A 17,845-nucleotide genomic window follows, 5' to 3' on the forward strand; every position below is an offset into this window, starting at 1 on the left:
TTGTTCTGTTTTTTGTGAACGTTTATCGTGAGTAATTTAGTAAATTCACCGGAAGTTTTTGCGGTGGGTATGCTAGTTCTGAACGTCACATGCTAATGTAAAAAGCTGTTTTTTGATATATGAACTTGATTGAACAAAACATGCATGTATAACATAATGTCCTAGGATTGTCATCTGATGAAGATCATCAAAGGTTAGTGCTGCATTTAGCTGTGGTTTGAGTTTATGTGACATTATATGCTAGCTTGAAAAATGGGTGTCTGATTATTTCTGGCTGGGTACTCTGCTGACATAATGTAATGTTTTGCTTTCGTTGTAAAGCCTTTTTGAAATCGGACAGTGTGGTTAGATGAACGAGAGTCTTGTCTTTAAAATGGTGTAAAATAGTGATATGTTTGAAAAATTGAAGTAATAGCATTTCTAAGGTATTTGAATAAGGCGCCACGGGATTCCACTGGCTGTTGAGTAGGTGGGTCCCACCTACCCTAGAGAGGCTAAGCGTAATTTCACAATTGATTTCAAAGATGTCCACAAGCACGGTCAGTTGACTCACATCATCCTGACGCCTGTCGGCAAGCCACAGTTCTATCATTAAACAAGAAATCAGGGGAGAGCGCGAACGCAGTCCCCCACTACCATAAATTATGCAATCGAGATTTCCACATTTGAGAAATTCGCAGGGGTCAGCACAGCCGGAGTGCAATGGCTGAGCCTCGCCCTGGGTGAACCGCCTTCTTGATCACGGTATCTCCCTTGCCAGGTAAGTATGATTTATAAATATTGGTGGAGGGCAACTCTTTCCAATGCCAACATTTTTGGCTGACGGTAACTACTTTGTGTTCTGATAATATCACGTCACATCGACCGGCGTTAAATGCCGTTTAGGAATGCACTTGCAGACAGAGTGGTGAAAAAGTAGTTTATTTTGTTTACCAGATTATATCAGTGAACCACTACATTCCCATCATGCAACACTGTAGAAAAAATCCCCAATTACTTTTTAATATCTTATTAACCTGTCTGATATCACAAATGTATGCGATATGACGAAATACAATCACGTTCAGACACACACACACACACACACAGAGAGAGAGAGACAAATGCATGAAACCAATTGATTTATTATCAATAACATCTCACATTCTTTTGTGCTTTTGATTTACTCCATAAAAGAAGGGTTCTAATTCCACCATGGAAAACACAGGGCCACCAGACACCAGTCCAGTTCCAGTCAGCAGCATTATTTCCTTTGATGATTTGAACAGGGCGAGGGAGCACAAAGCACACACAAGCTGCATTCAGTAACAATATTGTTATTTGTCTTCTAAATAAAGGAAGTATGTATGCTCCCTGACAACACAAAGAACTTTGATCGTATTAAACGGGCAGGGGAGGCTAACCCATAGAAGCTGCATTTAGTATGGGGGGAAAAAATGTATGAAATGTATGGATAAGAGTGTCTGCTAAAAAGGAGTAAAATGTAAAAAGAAAGAAATGTAGTGAATTCAGCATGAAATGCTCACTACAAGGCAGTGTTGCTGATGAAATGATGCAAGAGCACCCCCTAGTGGAGAAAAAGCTTACAGCACCTGGTATTCCCAGGCGGTCTCCCATCCAAGTACTAACCAGGCCCGACCCTGCTTAGCTTCCGAGATCAGACGAGATCGGGCGTATTCAGGCTGGTATGGCCGTAAGCCGTCAGACTAACTCATGGTACAGCATATAAAGTCAAAGTGAGTGTGATAAACAGACATCGCGTTTTCACCAATTACATAAGCAGCTTGAACTTTGGCTCACTCAAAAACTGCAACTAATTACATATACTGTAGCCATCACTTTTTAGCACACATAGTTGGATGAAACACAAACTAACCTTGCTAACATTTCAAAGCAATGGCATATTTTACACACAGCCTTGTGGGAAAAAACGGACAAATACAATCAATTCGGACAAATACATCATTAGCAACACTTTCCCATGCAGCTATCCTACTAGCCAGAATAAATACACAAAAGTTATGAATGTACAAAACCTATTACATTGCTCTGTGCTAAGGAGGAGCGCATGTAAGGACAATTTCATATTGTAAGCGCATGGGGCGCGCGTATGACACATCATGACGGGTAGGGATCCAGAGCGGCTTCCCAACTATCACTTGATTGAAGTACCAGTGTGGCATAAATACCATGCTGCATTTCGCAACATGATGTTTCCACAAAATGCCAACCATGTTTTGCTACAAACAGATGTTTCCCACCTTTTGATTAACCTGTTGGGGGTAGGGGGCAGTATTTGCACGGCCGGATAAAAAACGTACCCGATTCAATCTGGTTATTACTTCTGCCCAGAAACTAGAATATGCATATAATTATTGGCTTTGGATAGAAAACACCCTAAAATTTCTAAAACTGTTTGAATGGTGTCTGTGAGTATATAACAGAACTCATATGGCAGGCAAAAACCTGAGAAGATTCCTTACAGGAAGTGGCCTGTCTGACAATTTCTTGGGCTTCTTCACTCTCTTTATTGAAAACTGAGGATCTCTGCTGTAACGTGACACTTCCTACGGCTCCCATAGGCTCTCAGAAGGCGGGAAAAAGCTGAATGATGTCTTTGATGAATGATGTCCCTGCCTGAAAAACATTAGCGCCTTTGGTAAGTGGTTGATCACAGTATAATGAGACTGAGGCGCGTGCACGAGGCGACCCCATGTTTTTATTTTCTCTGTCTTTGAACTAAAACAGGGTTTCCCTGGTTGGAATATTATCGCTTTTTTTACGAGAAAAATGGCATAAAAATTGATTTTAAACAGCTTCGAAGTACGGTAATGGAATATTTAGATTTTTTTTGTCACGAAACGCGTCGGGCGCGTCACCCTTCGGATAGTGTCTTGAACGCACGAACAAAACAGAGGATATTTGAACATAACTATGGATTATTTTGAACCAAACCAACATTTGTTATTGAAGTAGAAGTCCTGGGAGTGCATTCTTACGAAGAACAGCAAAGGTAATCAAATTTTTCTTATAGTAAATCTGACTTTGGTGAGGGCTAAACTTGGTGGGTGTCTAAATAGCTAGCCCGTGATGGCTGGGCTATCTACTCAGAATATTGCAAAATGTGCTTTCACCGAAAAGCTATTGTAAAATCGGACATAGCGATTGCATAAAGGAGTACTGTATCTATAATTCTTAAAATAATTGTTCTGTTTTTTGTGAACGTTTATCGTGAGTAATTTAGTAAATTCACCGGAAGTTTTTGCGGTGGGTATGCTAGTTCTGAACGTCACATGCTAATGTAAAAAGCTGTTTTTTGATATATGAACTTGATTGAACAAAACATGCATGTATAACATAATGTCCTAGGATTGTCATCTGATGAAGATCATCAAAGGTTAGTGCTGCATTTAGCTGTGGTTTGAGTTTATGTGACATTATATGCTAGCTTGAAAAATGGGTGTCTGATTATTTCTGGCTGGGTACTCTGCTGACATAATGTAATGTTTTGCTTTCGTTGTAAAGCCTTTTTGAAATCGGACAGTGTGGTTAGATGAACGAGAGTCTTGTCTTTAAAATGGTGTAAAATAGTGATATGTTTGAAAAATTGAAGTAATAGCATTTCTAAGGTATTTGAATAAGGCGCCACGGGATTCCACTGGCTGTTGAGTAGGTGGGTCCCACCTACCCTAGAGAGGCTAAGCGTAATTTCACAATTGATTTCAAAGATGTCCACAAGCACGGTCAGTTGACTCACATCATCCTGACGCCTGTCGGCAAGCCACAGTTCTATCATTAAACAAGAAATCAGGGGAGAGCGCGAACGCAGTCCCCCACTACCATAAATTATGCAATCGAGATTTCCACATTTGAGAAATTCGCAGGGGTCAGCACAGCCGGAGTGCAATGGCTGAGCCTCGCCCTGGGTGAACCGCCTTCTTGATCACGGTATCTCCCTTGCCAGGTAAGTATGATTTATAAATATTGGTGGAGGGCAACTCTTTCCAATGCCAACATTTTTGGCTGACGGTAACTACTTTGTGTTCTGATAATATCACGTCACATCGACCGGCGTTAAATGCCGTTTAGGAATGCACTTGCAGACAGAGTGGTGAAAAAGTAGTTTATTTTGTTTACCAGATTATATCAGTGAACCACTACATTCCCATCATGCAACACTGTAGAAAAAATCCCCAATTACTTTTTAATATCTTATTAACCTGTCTGATATCACAAATGTATGCGATATGACGAAATACAATCACGTTCAGACACACACACACACACACACAGAGAGAGAGAGACAAATGCATGAAACCAATTGATTTATTATCAATAACATCTCACATTCTTTTGTGCTTTTGATTTACTCCATAAAAGAAGGGTTCTAATTCCACCATGGAAAACACAGGGCCACCAGACACCAGTCCAGTTCCAGTCAGCAGCATTATTTCCTTTGATGATTTGAACAGGGCGAGGGAGCACAAAGCACACACAAGCTGCATTCAGTAACAATATTGTTATTTGTCTTCTAAATAAAGGAAGTATGTATGCTCCCTGACAACACAAAGAACTTTGATCGTATTAAACGGGCAGGGGAGGCTAACCCATAGAAGCTGCATTTAGTATGGGGGGAAAAAATGTATGAAATGTATGGATAAGAGTGTCTGCTAAAAAGGAGTAAAATGTAAAAAGAAAGAAATGTAGTGAATTCAGCATGAAATGCTCACTACAAGGCAGTGTTGCTGATGAAATGATGCAAGAGCACCCCCTAGTGGAGAAAAAGCTTACAGCACCTGGTATTCCCAGGCGGTCTCCCATCCAAGTACTAACCAGGCCCGACCCTGCTTAGCTTCCGAGATCAGACGAGATCGGGCGTATTCAGGCTGGTATGGCCGTAAGCCGTCAGACTAACTCATGGTACAGCATATAAAGTCAAAGTGAGTGTGATAAACAGACATCGCGTTTTCACCAATTACATAAGCAGCTTGAACTTTGGCTCACTCAAAAACTGCAACTAATTACATATACTGTAGCCATCACTTTTTAGCACACATAGTTGGATGAAACACAAACTAACCTTGCTAACATTTCAAAGCAATGGCATATTTTACACACAGCCTTGTGGGAAAAAACGGACAAATACAATCAATTCGGACAAATACATCATTAGCAACACTTTCCCATGCAGCTATCCTACTAGCCAGAATAAATACACAAAAGTTATGAATGTACAAAACCTATTACATTGCTCTGTGCTAAGGAGGAGCGCATGTAAGGACAATTTCATATTGTAAGCGCATGGGGCGCGCGTATGACACATCATGACGGGTAGGGATCCAGAGCGGCTTCCCAACTATCACTTGATTGAAGTACCAGTGTGGCATAAATACCATGCTGCATTTCGCAACATGATGTTTCCACAAAATGCCAACCATGTTTTGCTACAAACAGATGTTTCCCACCTTTTGATTAACCTGTTGGGGGTAGGGGGCAGTATTTGCACGGCCGGATAAAAAACGTACCCGATTCAATCTGGTTATTACTACTGCCCAGAAACTAGAATATGCATATAATTATTGGCTTTGGATAGAAAACACCCTAAAATTTCTAAAACTGTTTGAATGGTGTCTGTGAGTATATAACAGAACTCATATGGCAGGCAAAAACCTGAGAAGATTCCTTACAGGAAGTGGCCTGTCTGACAATTTCTTGGGCTTCTTCACTCTCTTTATTGAAAACTGAGGATCTCTGCTGTAACGTGACACTTCCTACGGCTCCCATAGGCTCTCAGAAGGCGGGAAAAAGCTGAATGATGTCTTTGATGAATGATGTCCCTGCCTGAAAAACATTAGCGCCTTTGGTAAGTGGTTGATCACAGTATAATGAGACTGAGGCGCGTGCACGAGGCGACCCCATGTTTTTATTTTCTCTGTCTTTGAACTAAAACAGGGTTTCCCTGGTTGGAATATTATCGCTTTTTTTACGAGAAAAATGGCATAAAAATTGATTTTAAACAGCTTCGAAGTACGGTAATGGAATATTTAGATTTTTTTTGTCACGAAACGCGTCGGGCGCGTCACCCTTCGGATAGTGTCTTGAACGCACGAACAAAACAGAGGATATTTGAACATAACTATGGATTATTTTGAACCAAACCAACATTTGTTATTGAAGTAGAAGTCCTGGGAGTGCATTCTTACGAAGAACAGCAAAGGTAATCAAATTTTTCTTATAGTAAATCTGACTTTGGTGAGGGCTAAACTTGGTGGGTGTCTAAATAGCTAGCCCGTGATGGCTGGGCTATCTACTCAGAATATTGCAAAATGTGCTTTCACCGAAAAGCTATTGTAAAATCGGACATAGCGATTGCATAAAGGAGTACTGTATCTATAATTCTTAAAATAATTGTTCTGTTTTTTGTGAACGTTTATCGTGAGTAATTTAGTAAATTCACCGGAAGTTTTTGCGGTGGGTATGCTAGTTCTGAACGTCACATGCTAATGTAAAAAGCTGTTTTTTGATATATGAACTTGATTGAACAAAACATGCATGTATAACATAATGTCCTAGGATTGTCATCTGATGAAGATCATCAAAGGTTAGTGCTGCATTTAGCTGTGGTTTGAGTTTATGTGACATTATATGCTAGCTTGAAAAATGGGTGTCTGATTATTTCTGGCTGGGTACTCTGCTGACATAATGTAATGTTTTGCTTTCGTTGTAAAGCCTTTTTGAAATCGGACAGTGTGGTTAGATGAACGAGAGTCTTGTCTTTAAAATGGTGTAAAATAGTGATATGTTTGAAAAATTGAAGTAATAGCATTTCTAAGGTATTTGAATAAGGCGCCACGGGATTCCACTGGCTGTTGAGTAGGTGGGACGATTTCGTCCCACCTACCCTAGAGAGGCTAAGCGTAATTTCACAATTGATTTCAAAGATGTCCACAAGCACGGTCAGTTGACTCACATCATCCTGACGCCTGTCGGCAAGCCACAGTTCTATCATTAAACAAGAAATCAGGGGAGAGCGCGAACGCAGTCCCCCACTACCATAAATTATGCAATCGAGATTTCCACATTTGAGAAATTCGCAGGGGTCAGCACAGCCGGAGTGCAATGGCTGAGCCTCGCCCTGGGTGAACCGCCTTCTTGATCACGGTATCTCCCTTGCCAGGTAAGTATGATTTATAAATATTGGTGGAGGGCAACTCTTTCCAATGCCAACATTTTTGGCTGACGGTAACTACTTTGTGTTCTGATAATATCACGTCACATCGACCGGCGTTAAATGCCGTTTAGGAATGCACTTGCAGACAGAGTGGTGAAAAAGTAGTTTATTTTGTTTACCAGATTATATCAGTGAACCACTACATTCCCATCATGCAACACTGTAGAAAAAATCCCCAATTACTTTTTAATATCTTATTAACCTGTCTGATATCACAAATGTATGCGATATGACGAAATACAATCACGTTCAGACACACACACACACACACACAGAGAGAGAGAGACAAATGCATGAAACCAATTGATTTATTATCAATAACATCTCACATTCTTTTGTGCTTTTGATTTACTCCATAAAAGAAGGGTTCTAATTCCACCATGGAAAACACAGGGCCACCAGACACCAGTCCAGTTCCAGTCAGCAGCATTATTTCCTTTGATGATTTGAACAGGGCGAGGGAGCACAAAGCACACACAAGCTGCATTCAGTAACAATATTGTTATTTGTCTTCTAAATAAAGGAAGTATGTATGCTCCCTGACAACACAAAGAACTTTGATCGTATTAAACGGGCAGGGGAGGCTAACCCATAGAAGCTGCATTTAGTATGGGGGGAAAAAATGTATGAAATGTATGGATAAGAGTGTCTGCTAAAAAGGAGTAAAATGTAAAAAGAAAGAAATGTAGTGAATTCAGCATGAAATGCTCACTACAAGGCAGTGTTGCTGATGAAATGATGCAAGAGCACCCCCTAGTGGAGAAAAAGCTTACAGCACCTGGTATTCCCAGGCGGTCTCCCATCCAAGTACTAACCAGGCCCGACCCTGCTTAGCTTCCGAGATCAGACGAGATCGGGCGTATTCAGGCTGGTATGGCCGTAAGCCGTCAGACTAACTCATGGTACAGCATATAAAGTCAAAGTGAGTGTGATAAACAGACATCGCGTTTTCACCAATTACATAAGCAGCTTGAACTTTGGCTCACTCAAAAACTGCAACTAATTACATATACTGTAGCCATCACTTTTTAGCACACATAGTTGGATGAAACACAAACTAACCTTGCTAACATTTCAAAGCAATGGCATATTTTACACACAGCCTTGTGGGAAAAAACGGACAAATACAATCAATTCGGACAAATACATCATTAGCAACACTTTCCCATGCAGCTATCCTACTAGCCAGAATAAATACACAAAAGTTATGAATGTACAAAACCTATTACATTGCTCTGTGCTAAGGAGGAGCGCATGTAAGGACAATTTCATATTGTAAGCGCATGGGGTGCGCGTATGACACATCATGACGGGTAGGGATCCAGAGCGGCTTCCCAACTATCACTTGATTGAAGTACCAGTGTGGCATAAATACCATGCTGCATTTCGCAACATGATGTTTCCACAAAATGCCAACCATGTTTTGCTACAAACAGATGTTTCCCACCTTTTGATTAACCTGTTGGGGGTAGGGGGCAGTATTTGCACGGCCGGATAAAAAACGTACCCGATTCAATCTGGTTATTACTACTGCCCAGAAACTAGAATATGCATATAATTATTGGCTTTGGATAGAAAACACCCTAAAATTTCTAAAACTGTTTGAATGGTGTCTGTGAGTATATAACAGAACTCATATGGCAGGCAAAAACCTGAGAAGATTCCTTACAGGAAGTGGCCTGTCTGACAATTTCTTGGGCTTCTTCACTCTCTTTATTGAAAACTGAGGATCTCTGCTGTAACGTGACACTTCCTACGGCTCCCATAGGCTCTCAGAAGGCGGGAAAAAGCTGAATGATGTCTTTGATGAATGATGTCCCTGCCTGAAAAACATTAGCGCCTTTGGTAAGTGGTTGATCACAGTATAATGAGACTGAGGCGCGTGCACGAGGCGACCCCATGTTTTTATTTTCTCTGTCTTTGAACTAAAACAGGGTTTCCCTGGTTGGAATATTATCGCTTTTTTTACGAGAAAAATGGCATAAAAATTGATTTTAAACCGCTTCGAAGTACGGTAATGGAACATTTAGATTTTTTTTGTCACGAAACGCGTCGGGCGCGTCACCCTTCGGATAGTGTCTTGAACGCACGAACAAAACAGAGGATATTTGAACATAACTATGGATTATTTTGAACCAAACCAACATTTGTTATTGAAGTAGAAGTCCTGGGAGTGCATTCTTACGAAGAACAGCAAAGGTAATCAAATTTTTCTTATAGTAAATCTGACTTTGGTGAGGGCTAAACTTGGTGGGTGTCTAAATAGCTAGCCCGTGATGGCTGGGCTATCTACTCAGAATATTGCAAAATGTGCTTTCACCGAAAAGCTATTGTAAAATCGGACATAGCGATTGCATAAAGGAGTACTGTATCTATAATTCTTAAAATAATTGTTCTGTTTTTTGTGAACGTTTATCGTGAGTAATTTAGTAAATTCACCGGAAGTTTTTGCGGTGGGTATGCTAGTTCTGAACGTCACATGCTAATGTAAAAAGCTGTTTTTTGATATATGAACTTGATTGAACAAAACATGCATGTATAACATAATGTCCTAGGATTGTCATCTGATGAAGATCATCAAAGGTTAGTGCTGCATTTAGCTGTGGTTTGAGTTTATGTGACATTATATGCTAGCTTGAAAAATGGGTGTCTGATTATTTCTGGCTGGGTACTCTGCTGACATAATGTAATGTTTTGCTTTCGTTGTAAAGCCTTTTTGAAATCGGACAGTGTGGTTAGATGAACGAGAGTCTTGTCTTTAAAATGGTGTAAAATAGTGATATGTTTGAAAAATTGAAGTAATAGCATTTCTAAGGTATTTGAATAAGGCGCCACGGGATTCCACTGGCTGTTGAGTAGGTGGGACGATTTCGTCCCACCTACCCTAGAGAGGCTAAGCGTAATTTCACAATTGATTTCAAAGATGTCCACAAGCACGGTCAGTTGACTCACATCATCCTGACGCCTGTCGGCAAGCCACAGTTCTATCATTAAACAAGAAATCAGGGGAGAGCGCGAACGCAGTCCCCCACTACCATAAATTATGCAATCGAGATTTCCACATTTGAGAAATTCGCAGGGGTCAGCACAGCCGGAGTGCAATGGCTGAGCCTCGCCCTGGGTGAACCGCCTTCTTGATCACGGTATCTCCCTTGCCAGGTAAGTATGATTTATAAATATTGGTGGAGGGCAACTCTTTCCAATGCCAACATTTTTGGCTGACGGTAACTACTTTGTGTTCTGATAATATCACGTCACATCGACCGGCGTTAAATGCCGTTTAGGAATGCACTTGCAGACAGAGTGGTGAAAAAGTAGTTTATTTTGTTTACCAGATTATATCAGTGAACCACTACATTCCCATCATGCAACACTGTAGAAAAAATCCCCAATTACTTTTTAATATCTTATTAACCTGTCTGATATCACAAATGTATGCGATATGACGAAATACAATCACGTTCAGACACACACACACACACACACACACACACACACACACACACACACAGAGAGAGAGAGAGAGAGACAAATGCATGAAACCAATTGATTTATTATCAATAACATCTCACATTCTTTTGTGCTTTTGATTTACTCCATAAAAGAAGGGTTCTAATTCCACCATGGAAAACACAGGGCCACCAGACACCAGTCCAGTTCCAGTCAGCAGCATTATTTCCTTTGATGATTTGAACAGGGCGAGGGAGCACAAAGCACACACAAGCTGCATTCAGTAACAATATTGTTATTTGTCTTCTAAATAAAGGAAGTATGTATGCTCCCTGACAACACAAAGAACTTTGATCGTATTAAACGGGCAGGGGAGGCTAACCCATAGAAGCTGCATTTAGTATGGGGGGAAAAAATGTATGAAATGTATGGATAAGAGTGTCTGCTAAAAAGGAGTAAAATGTAAAAAGAAAGAAATGTAGTGAATTCAGCATGAAATGCTCACTACAAGGCAGTGTTGCTGATGAAATGATGCAAGAGCACCCCCTAGTGGAGAAAAAGCTTACAGCACCTGGTATTCCCAGGCGGTCTCCCATCCAAGTACTAACCAGGCCCGACCCTGCTTAGCTTCCGAGATCAGACGAGATCGGGCGTATTCAGGCTGGTATGGCCGTAAGCCGTCAGACTAACTCATGGTACAGCATATAAAGTCAAAGTGAGTGTGATAAACAGACATCGCGTTTTCACCAATTACATAAGCAGCTTGAACTTTGGCTCACTCAAAAACTGCAACTAATTACATATACTGTAGCCATCACTTTTTAGCACACATAGTTGGATGAAACACAAACTAACCTTGCTAACATTTCAAAGCAATGGCATATTTTACACACAGCCTTGTGGGAAAAAACGGACAAATACAATCAATTCGGACAAATACATCATTAGCAACACTTTCCCATGCAGCTATCCTACTAGCCAGAATAAATACACAAAGTTATGAATGTACAAAACCTATTACATTGCTCTGTGCTAAGGAGGAGCGCATGTAAGGACAATTTCATATTGTAAGCGCATGGGGCGCGCGTATGACACATCATGACGGGTAATATTCCAACCAGGGAAACCCTGTTTTAGTTCAAAGACAGAGAAAATAAAAACATGGGGTCGCCTCGTGCACGCGCCTCAGTCTCATTATACTGTGATCAACCACTTACCAAAGGCGCTAATGTTTTTCAGGCAGGGACATCATTCATCAAAGACATCATTCAGCTTTTTCCCGCCTTCTGAGAGCCTATGGGAGCCGTAGGAAGTGTCACGTTACAGCAGAGATCCTCAGTTTTCAATAAAGAGAGTGAAGAAGCCCAAGAAATTGTCAGACAGGCCACTTCCTGTAAGGAATCTTCTCAGGTTTTTGCCTGCCATATGAGTTCTGTTATATACTCACAGACACCATTCAAACAGTTTTAGAAATTTTAGGGTGTTTTCTATCCAAAGCCAATAATTATATGCATATTCTAGTTTCTGGGCAGTAGTAATAACCAGATTGAATCGGGTACGTTTTTTATCCGGCCGTGCAAATACTGCCCCCTACCCCCAACAGGTTAATCAAAAGGTGGGAAACATCTGTTTGTAGCAAAACATGGTTGGCATTTTGTGGAAACATCATGTTGCGAAATGCAGCATGGTATTTATGCCACACTGGTACTTCAATCAAGTGATAGTTGGGAAGCCGCTCTGGATCCCTACCCGTCATGATGTGTCATACGCGCACCCCATGCGCTTACAATATGAAATTGTCCTTACATGCGCTCCTCCTTAGCACAGAGCAATGTAATAGGTTTTGTACATTCATAACTTTTGTGTATTTATTCTGGCTAGTAGGATAGCTGCATGGGAAAGTGTTGCTAATGATGTATTTGTCCGAATTGATTGTATTTGTCCGTTTTTTCCCACAAGGCTGTGTGTAAAATATGCCATTGCTTTGAAATGTTAGCAAGGTTAGTTTGTGTTTCATCCAACTATGTGTGCTAAAAAGTGATGGCTACAGTATATGTAATTAGTTGCAGTTTTTGAGTGAGCCAAAGTTCAAGCTGCTTATGTAATTGGTGAAAACGCGATGTCTGTTTATCACACTCACTTTGACTTTATATGCTGTACCATGAGTTAGTCTGACGGCTTACGGCCATACCAGCCTGAATACGCCCGATCTCGTCTGATCTCGGAAGCTAAGCAGGGTCGGGCCTGGTTAGTACTTGGATGGGAGACCGCCTGGGAATACCAGGTGCTGTAAGCTTTTTCTCCACTAGGGGGTGCTCTTGCATCATTTCATCAGCAACACTGCCTTGTAGTGAGCATTTCATGCTGAATTCACTACATTTCTTTCTTTTTACATTTTACTCCTTTTTAGCAGACACTCTTATCCATACATTTCATACATTTTTTCCCCCCATACTAAATGCAGCTTCTATGGGTTAGCCTCCCCTGCCCGTTTAATACGATCAAAGTTCTTTGTGTTGTCAGGGAGCATACATACTTCCTTTATTTAGAAGACAAATAACAATATTGTTACTGAATGCAGCTTGTGTGTGCTTTGTGCTCCCTCGCCCTGTTCAAATCATCAAAGGAAATAATGCTGCTGACTGGAACTGGACTGGTGTCTGGTGGCCCTGTGTTTTCCATGGTGGAATTAGAACCCTTCTTTTATGGAGTAAATCAAAAGCACAAAAGAATGTGAGATGTTATTGATAATAAATCAATTGGTTTCATGCATTTGTCTCTCTCTCTCTCTCTCTGTGTGTGTGTGTGTGTGTGTGTGTGTGTGTGTGTGTGTCTGAACGTGATTGTATTTCGTCATATCGCATACATTTGTGATATCAGACAGGTTAATAAGATATTAAAAAGTAATTGGTGATTTTTCTACAGTGTTGCATGATGGGAATGTAGTGGTTCACTGATATAATCTGGTAAACAAAATAAACTACTTTTTCACCACTCTGTCTGCAAGTGCATTCCTAAACGGCATTAACGCCGGTCGATGTGACGTGATATTATCAGAACACAAAGTAGTTACCGCTGCCAAAAATGTTGGCATTGGAAAGAGTTGCCCTCCACCGATATTTATAAATCATACTTACCTGGCAAGGGAGATATCGTGATCAAGAAGGCGGTTCACCCAGGGCGAGGCTCAGCCATTGCACTCCGGCTGTGCTGACCCCTGCGAATTTCTCAAATGTGGAAATCTCGATTGCATAATTTATGGTAGTGGGGGACTGCGTTCGCGCTCTCCCCTGATTTCTTGTTAATGATAGAACTGTGGCTTGCCGACAGGCGTCAGGATGATGTGAGTCAACTGACCGTGCTTGTGGACATCTTTGAAATCAATTGTGAAATTACGCTTAGCCTCTCTAGGGTAGGTGGGACGAAATCGTCCCACCTACTCAACAGCCAGTGGAATCCCGTGGCGCCTTATTCAAATACCTTAGAAATGCTATTACTTCAATTTTTCAAACATATCACTATTTTACAACCATTTTAAAGACAAGACTCTCGTTCATCTAACCACACTGTCCGATTTCAAAAAGGCTTTACAACGAAGCAAAACATTACATTATGTCAGCAGAGTACCCAGCCAGAAATAATCAGACACCCATTTTTCAAGCTAGCATATAATGTCACATAAACTCAAACCACAGCTAAATGCAGCACTAACCTTTGATGATCTTCATCAGATGACAATCCTAGGACATTATGTTATACATGCATGTTTGTTCAATCAAGTTCATATATCAAAAAACAGCTTTTTAACATTAGCATGTGACGTTCAGAACTAGCATACCCACCGCAAAAACTTCCGGTGAATTTACTAAATTACTCACGATAAACGTTCACAAAAAACAGAACAATTATTTTAAGATTATAGATACAGTACTCCTTTATGCAATCGCTATGTCCGATTTTACAATAGCTTTTCGGTGAAAGCACATTTTGCAATATTCTGAGTAGATAGCCCAGCCATCACGGGCTAGCTATTTAGACACCCACCAAGTTTAGCCCTCACCAAAGTCAGATTTACTATAAGAAAAATTTGATTACCTTTGCTGTTCTTCGTAAGAATGCACTCCCAGGACTTCTACTTCAATAACAAATGTTGGTTTGGTTCAAAATAATCCATAGTTATGTTCAAATATCCTCTGTTTTGTTCGTGCGTTCAGACACTATCCGAAGGGTGACGCGCCCGACGCGTTTCGTGACAAAAAAAAATCTAAATATTCCATTACCGTACTTCGAAGCTGTTTAAAATCAATTTTTATGCCATTTTTCTCGTAAAAAAGCGATAATATTCCAACCAGGGAAACCCTGTTTTAGTTCAAAGACAGAGAAAATAAAAACATGGGGTCGCCTCGTGCACGCGCCTCAGTCTCATTATACTGTGATCAACCACTTACCAAAGGCGCTAATGTTTTTCAGGCAGGGACATCATTCATCAAAGACATCATTCAGCTTTTTTCCCGCCGTCTGAGAGCCTATGGGAGCCGTAGGAAGTGTCACGTTACAGCAGAGATCCTCAGTTTTCAATAAAGAGAGTGAAGAAGCCCAAGAAATTGTCAGACAGGCCACTTCCTGTAAGGAATCTTCTCAGGTTTTTGCCTGCCATATGAGTTCTGTTATATACTCACAGACACCATTCAAACAGTTTTAGAAATTTTAGGGTGTTTTCTATCCAAAGCCAATAATTATATGCATATTCTAGTTTCTGGGCAGAAGTAATAACCAGATTGAATCGGGTACGTTTTTTATCCGGCCGTGCAAATACTGCCCCCTACCCCCAACAGGTTAATCAAAAGGTGGGAAACATCTGTTTGTAGCAAAACATGGTTGGCATTTTGTGGAAACATCATGTTGCGAAATGCAGCATGGTATTTATGCCACACTGGTACTTCAATCAAGAGATAGTTGGGAAGCCGCTCTGGACCCCTACCCGTCATGATGTGTCATACGCGCGCCCCATGCGCTTACAATATGAAATTGTCCTTACATGCGCTCCTCCTTAGCACAGAGCAATGTAATAGGTTTTGTACATTCATAACTTTTGTGTATTTATTCTGGCTAGTAGGATAGCTGCATGGGAAAGTGTTGCTAATGATGTATTTGTCCGAATTGATTGTATTTGTCCGTTTTTTCCCACAAGGCTGTGTGTAAAATATGCCCTTGCTTTGAAATGTTAGCAAGGTTAGTTTGTGTTTCATCCAACTATGTGTGCTAAAAAGTGATGGCTACAGTATATGTAATTAGTTGCAGTTTTTGAGTGAGCCAAAGTTCAAGCTGCTTATGTAATTGGTGAAAACGCGATGTCTGTTTATCACACTCACTTTGACTTTATATGCTGTACCATGAGTTAGTCTAACGGCTTACGGCCATACCAGCCTGAATACGCCCGATCTCGTCTGATCTCGGAAGCTAAGCAGGGTCGGGCCTGGTTAGTACTTGGATGGGAGACCGCCTGGGAATACCAGGTGCTGTAAGCTTTTTCTCCACTAGGGGGTGCTCTTGCATCATTTCATCAGCAACACTGCCTTGTAGTGAGCATTTCATGCTGAATTCACTACATTTCTTTCTTTTTACATTTACTACTCCTTTTTAGCAGACACTCTTATCCATACATTTCATACATTTTTTTGCCCCCATACTAAATGCAGCTTCTATGGGTTAGCCTCCCCTGCCCGTTTAATACGATCAAAGTTCTTTGTGTTGTCAGGGAGCATACATACTTCCTTTATTAGAAGACAAATAACAATATTGTTACTGAATGCAGCTGTGTGTGCTTTGTGCTCCCTCGCCCTGTTCAAATCATCAAAGGAAATAATGCTGCTGACTGGAAACTGGACTGGTGTCTGGTGGCCCTGTGTTTTCCTATGGTGGAATTAAGAACCCTTCTTTATGGAGTAAATCAAAGCACAAAAGAATGTGAGATGTTATTGATAATAAATCAATTGGTTTCATGCATTTGTCTCTCTCTCTCTCTGTGTGTGTGTGTGTGTGTGTGTGTGTGTCCTGAACGTGATTGTATTTCGTCATATCGCATACATTTGTGATATCAGACAGGTTAATAAGATATTAAAAAGTAATTGGGGATTTTTTCTACAGTGTTGGCATGATGGGAATGTAGTGGTTCACTGATATAATCTGGTAAACAAAATAAACTACTTTTTCACCACTCTGTCTGCAAGTGCATTCCTAAAACGGCATTTAACGCCGGTCGATGTGACGTGATATTATCAAGAACACAAAGTAGTTACCGTCAGCCAAAAATGTTGGCATTGGAAAGAGTTGCCCTCCACCAATATTTATAAATCATACTTACCTGGCAAGGGAGATACCGTGATCAAGAAGGCGGTTCACCCAGGGCGAGGCTCAGCCATTGCACTCCGGCTGTGCTGAACCCCTGCGAATTTCTCAAATGTGGAAATCTCGATTGCATAATTTATGGTAGTGGGGGACTGCGTTCGCGCTCTCCCCTGATTTCTTTGTTTAATGATAGAACTGTGGCTTGCCGACAGGCGTCAGGATGATGTGAGTCAACTGACCGTGCTTGTGGACATCTTTGAAATCAATTGTGAAATTACGCTTAGCCTCTCTAGGGTAGGTGGGACGAAATCGTCCCACCTACTCAACAGCCAGTGGAATCCCGTGGCGCCTTATTCAAATACCTTAGAAATGCTATTACTTCAATTTTTCAAACATATCACTATTTTACACCATTTTAAAGACAAGACTCTCGTTCATCTAACCACACTGTCCGATTTCAAAAAGGCTTTACAACGAAAGCAAAACATTACATTATGTCAGCAGAGTACCCAGCCAGAAATAATCAGACACCCATTTTTCAAGCTAGCATATAATGTCACATAAACTCAAACCACAGCTAAATGCAGCACTAACCTTTGATGATCTTCATCAGATGACAATCCTAGGACATTATGTTATACATGCATGTTTTGTTCAATCAAGTTCATATATCAAAAAACAGCTTTTTACATTAGCATGTGACGTTCAGAACTAGCATACCCACCGCAAAAACTTCCGGTGAATTTACTAAATTACTCACGATAAACGTTCACAAAAAACAGAACAATTATTTTAAGAATTATAGATACAGTACTC

General features: G+C 40.7%; 12 non-coding genes across 12 annotated transcripts; 4 read left to right on the forward strand and 8 right to left on the reverse strand.

Annotated features, from left to right (window-relative positions):
* Positions 1-604: 604 nt before the first annotated feature.
* LOC115161708 (U1 spliceosomal RNA) lies at positions 605-768 on the reverse strand. Its single transcript, XR_003869398.1, has one exon. It is a non-coding gene; the product is annotated as a U1 spliceosomal RNA (small nuclear RNA).
* An 812-nt stretch (positions 769-1,580) lies between these two features.
* On the reverse strand, positions 1,581-1,699 carry LOC115161709 (5S ribosomal RNA). The gene has a single exon (XR_003869399.1). It is a non-coding gene; the product is annotated as a 5S ribosomal RNA (ribosomal RNA).
* A 2,109-nt stretch (positions 1,700-3,808) lies between these two features.
* On the reverse strand, positions 3,809-3,972 carry LOC115161710 (U1 spliceosomal RNA). The gene has a single exon (XR_003869400.1). It is a non-coding gene; the product is annotated as a U1 spliceosomal RNA (small nuclear RNA).
* An 812-nt stretch (positions 3,973-4,784) lies between these two features.
* On the reverse strand, positions 4,785-4,903 carry LOC115161720 (5S ribosomal RNA). Its single transcript, XR_003869410.1, has one exon. It is a non-coding gene; the product is annotated as a 5S ribosomal RNA (ribosomal RNA).
* A 2,118-nt stretch (positions 4,904-7,021) lies between these two features.
* On the reverse strand, positions 7,022-7,185 carry LOC115161711 (U1 spliceosomal RNA). The gene has a single exon (XR_003869401.1). It is a non-coding gene; the product is annotated as a U1 spliceosomal RNA (small nuclear RNA).
* Positions 7,186-7,997: 812 nt separating this feature from the next.
* LOC115161732 (5S ribosomal RNA) lies at positions 7,998-8,116 on the reverse strand. The gene has a single exon (XR_003869421.1). It is a non-coding gene; the product is annotated as a 5S ribosomal RNA (ribosomal RNA).
* A 2,118-nt stretch (positions 8,117-10,234) lies between these two features.
* LOC115161712 (U1 spliceosomal RNA) lies at positions 10,235-10,398 on the reverse strand. Its single transcript, XR_003869402.1, has one exon. It is a non-coding gene; the product is annotated as a U1 spliceosomal RNA (small nuclear RNA).
* Positions 10,399-11,240: 842 nt separating this feature from the next.
* On the reverse strand, positions 11,241-11,359 carry LOC115161548 (5S ribosomal RNA). Its single transcript, XR_003869288.1, has one exon. It is a non-coding gene; the product is annotated as a 5S ribosomal RNA (ribosomal RNA).
* A 1,499-nt stretch (positions 11,360-12,858) lies between these two features.
* On the forward strand, positions 12,859-12,977 carry LOC115161559 (5S ribosomal RNA). The gene has a single exon (XR_003869289.1). It is a non-coding gene; the product is annotated as a 5S ribosomal RNA (ribosomal RNA).
* Positions 12,978-13,810: 833 nt separating this feature from the next.
* LOC115161721 (U1 spliceosomal RNA) lies at positions 13,811-13,974 on the forward strand. The gene has a single exon (XR_003869411.1). It is a non-coding gene; the product is annotated as a U1 spliceosomal RNA (small nuclear RNA).
* Positions 13,975-16,090: 2,116 nt separating this feature from the next.
* On the forward strand, positions 16,091-16,209 carry LOC115161570 (5S ribosomal RNA). The gene has a single exon (XR_003869292.1). It is a non-coding gene; the product is annotated as a 5S ribosomal RNA (ribosomal RNA).
* Positions 16,210-17,037: 828 nt separating this feature from the next.
* Positions 17,038-17,202, forward strand: LOC115161723 (U1 spliceosomal RNA). Its single transcript, XR_003869413.1, has one exon. It is a non-coding gene; the product is annotated as a U1 spliceosomal RNA (small nuclear RNA).
* The last annotated feature ends 643 nt before the right edge of the window (positions 17,203-17,845 follow it).

Source organism: Salmo trutta, chromosome 24 (genome assembly GCF_901001165.1).
Source record: "Salmo trutta chromosome 24, fSalTru1.1, whole genome shotgun sequence".
In the NCBI taxonomy this organism is placed as follows: Eukaryota; Metazoa; Chordata; class Actinopteri; order Salmoniformes; family Salmonidae; genus Salmo; species Salmo trutta.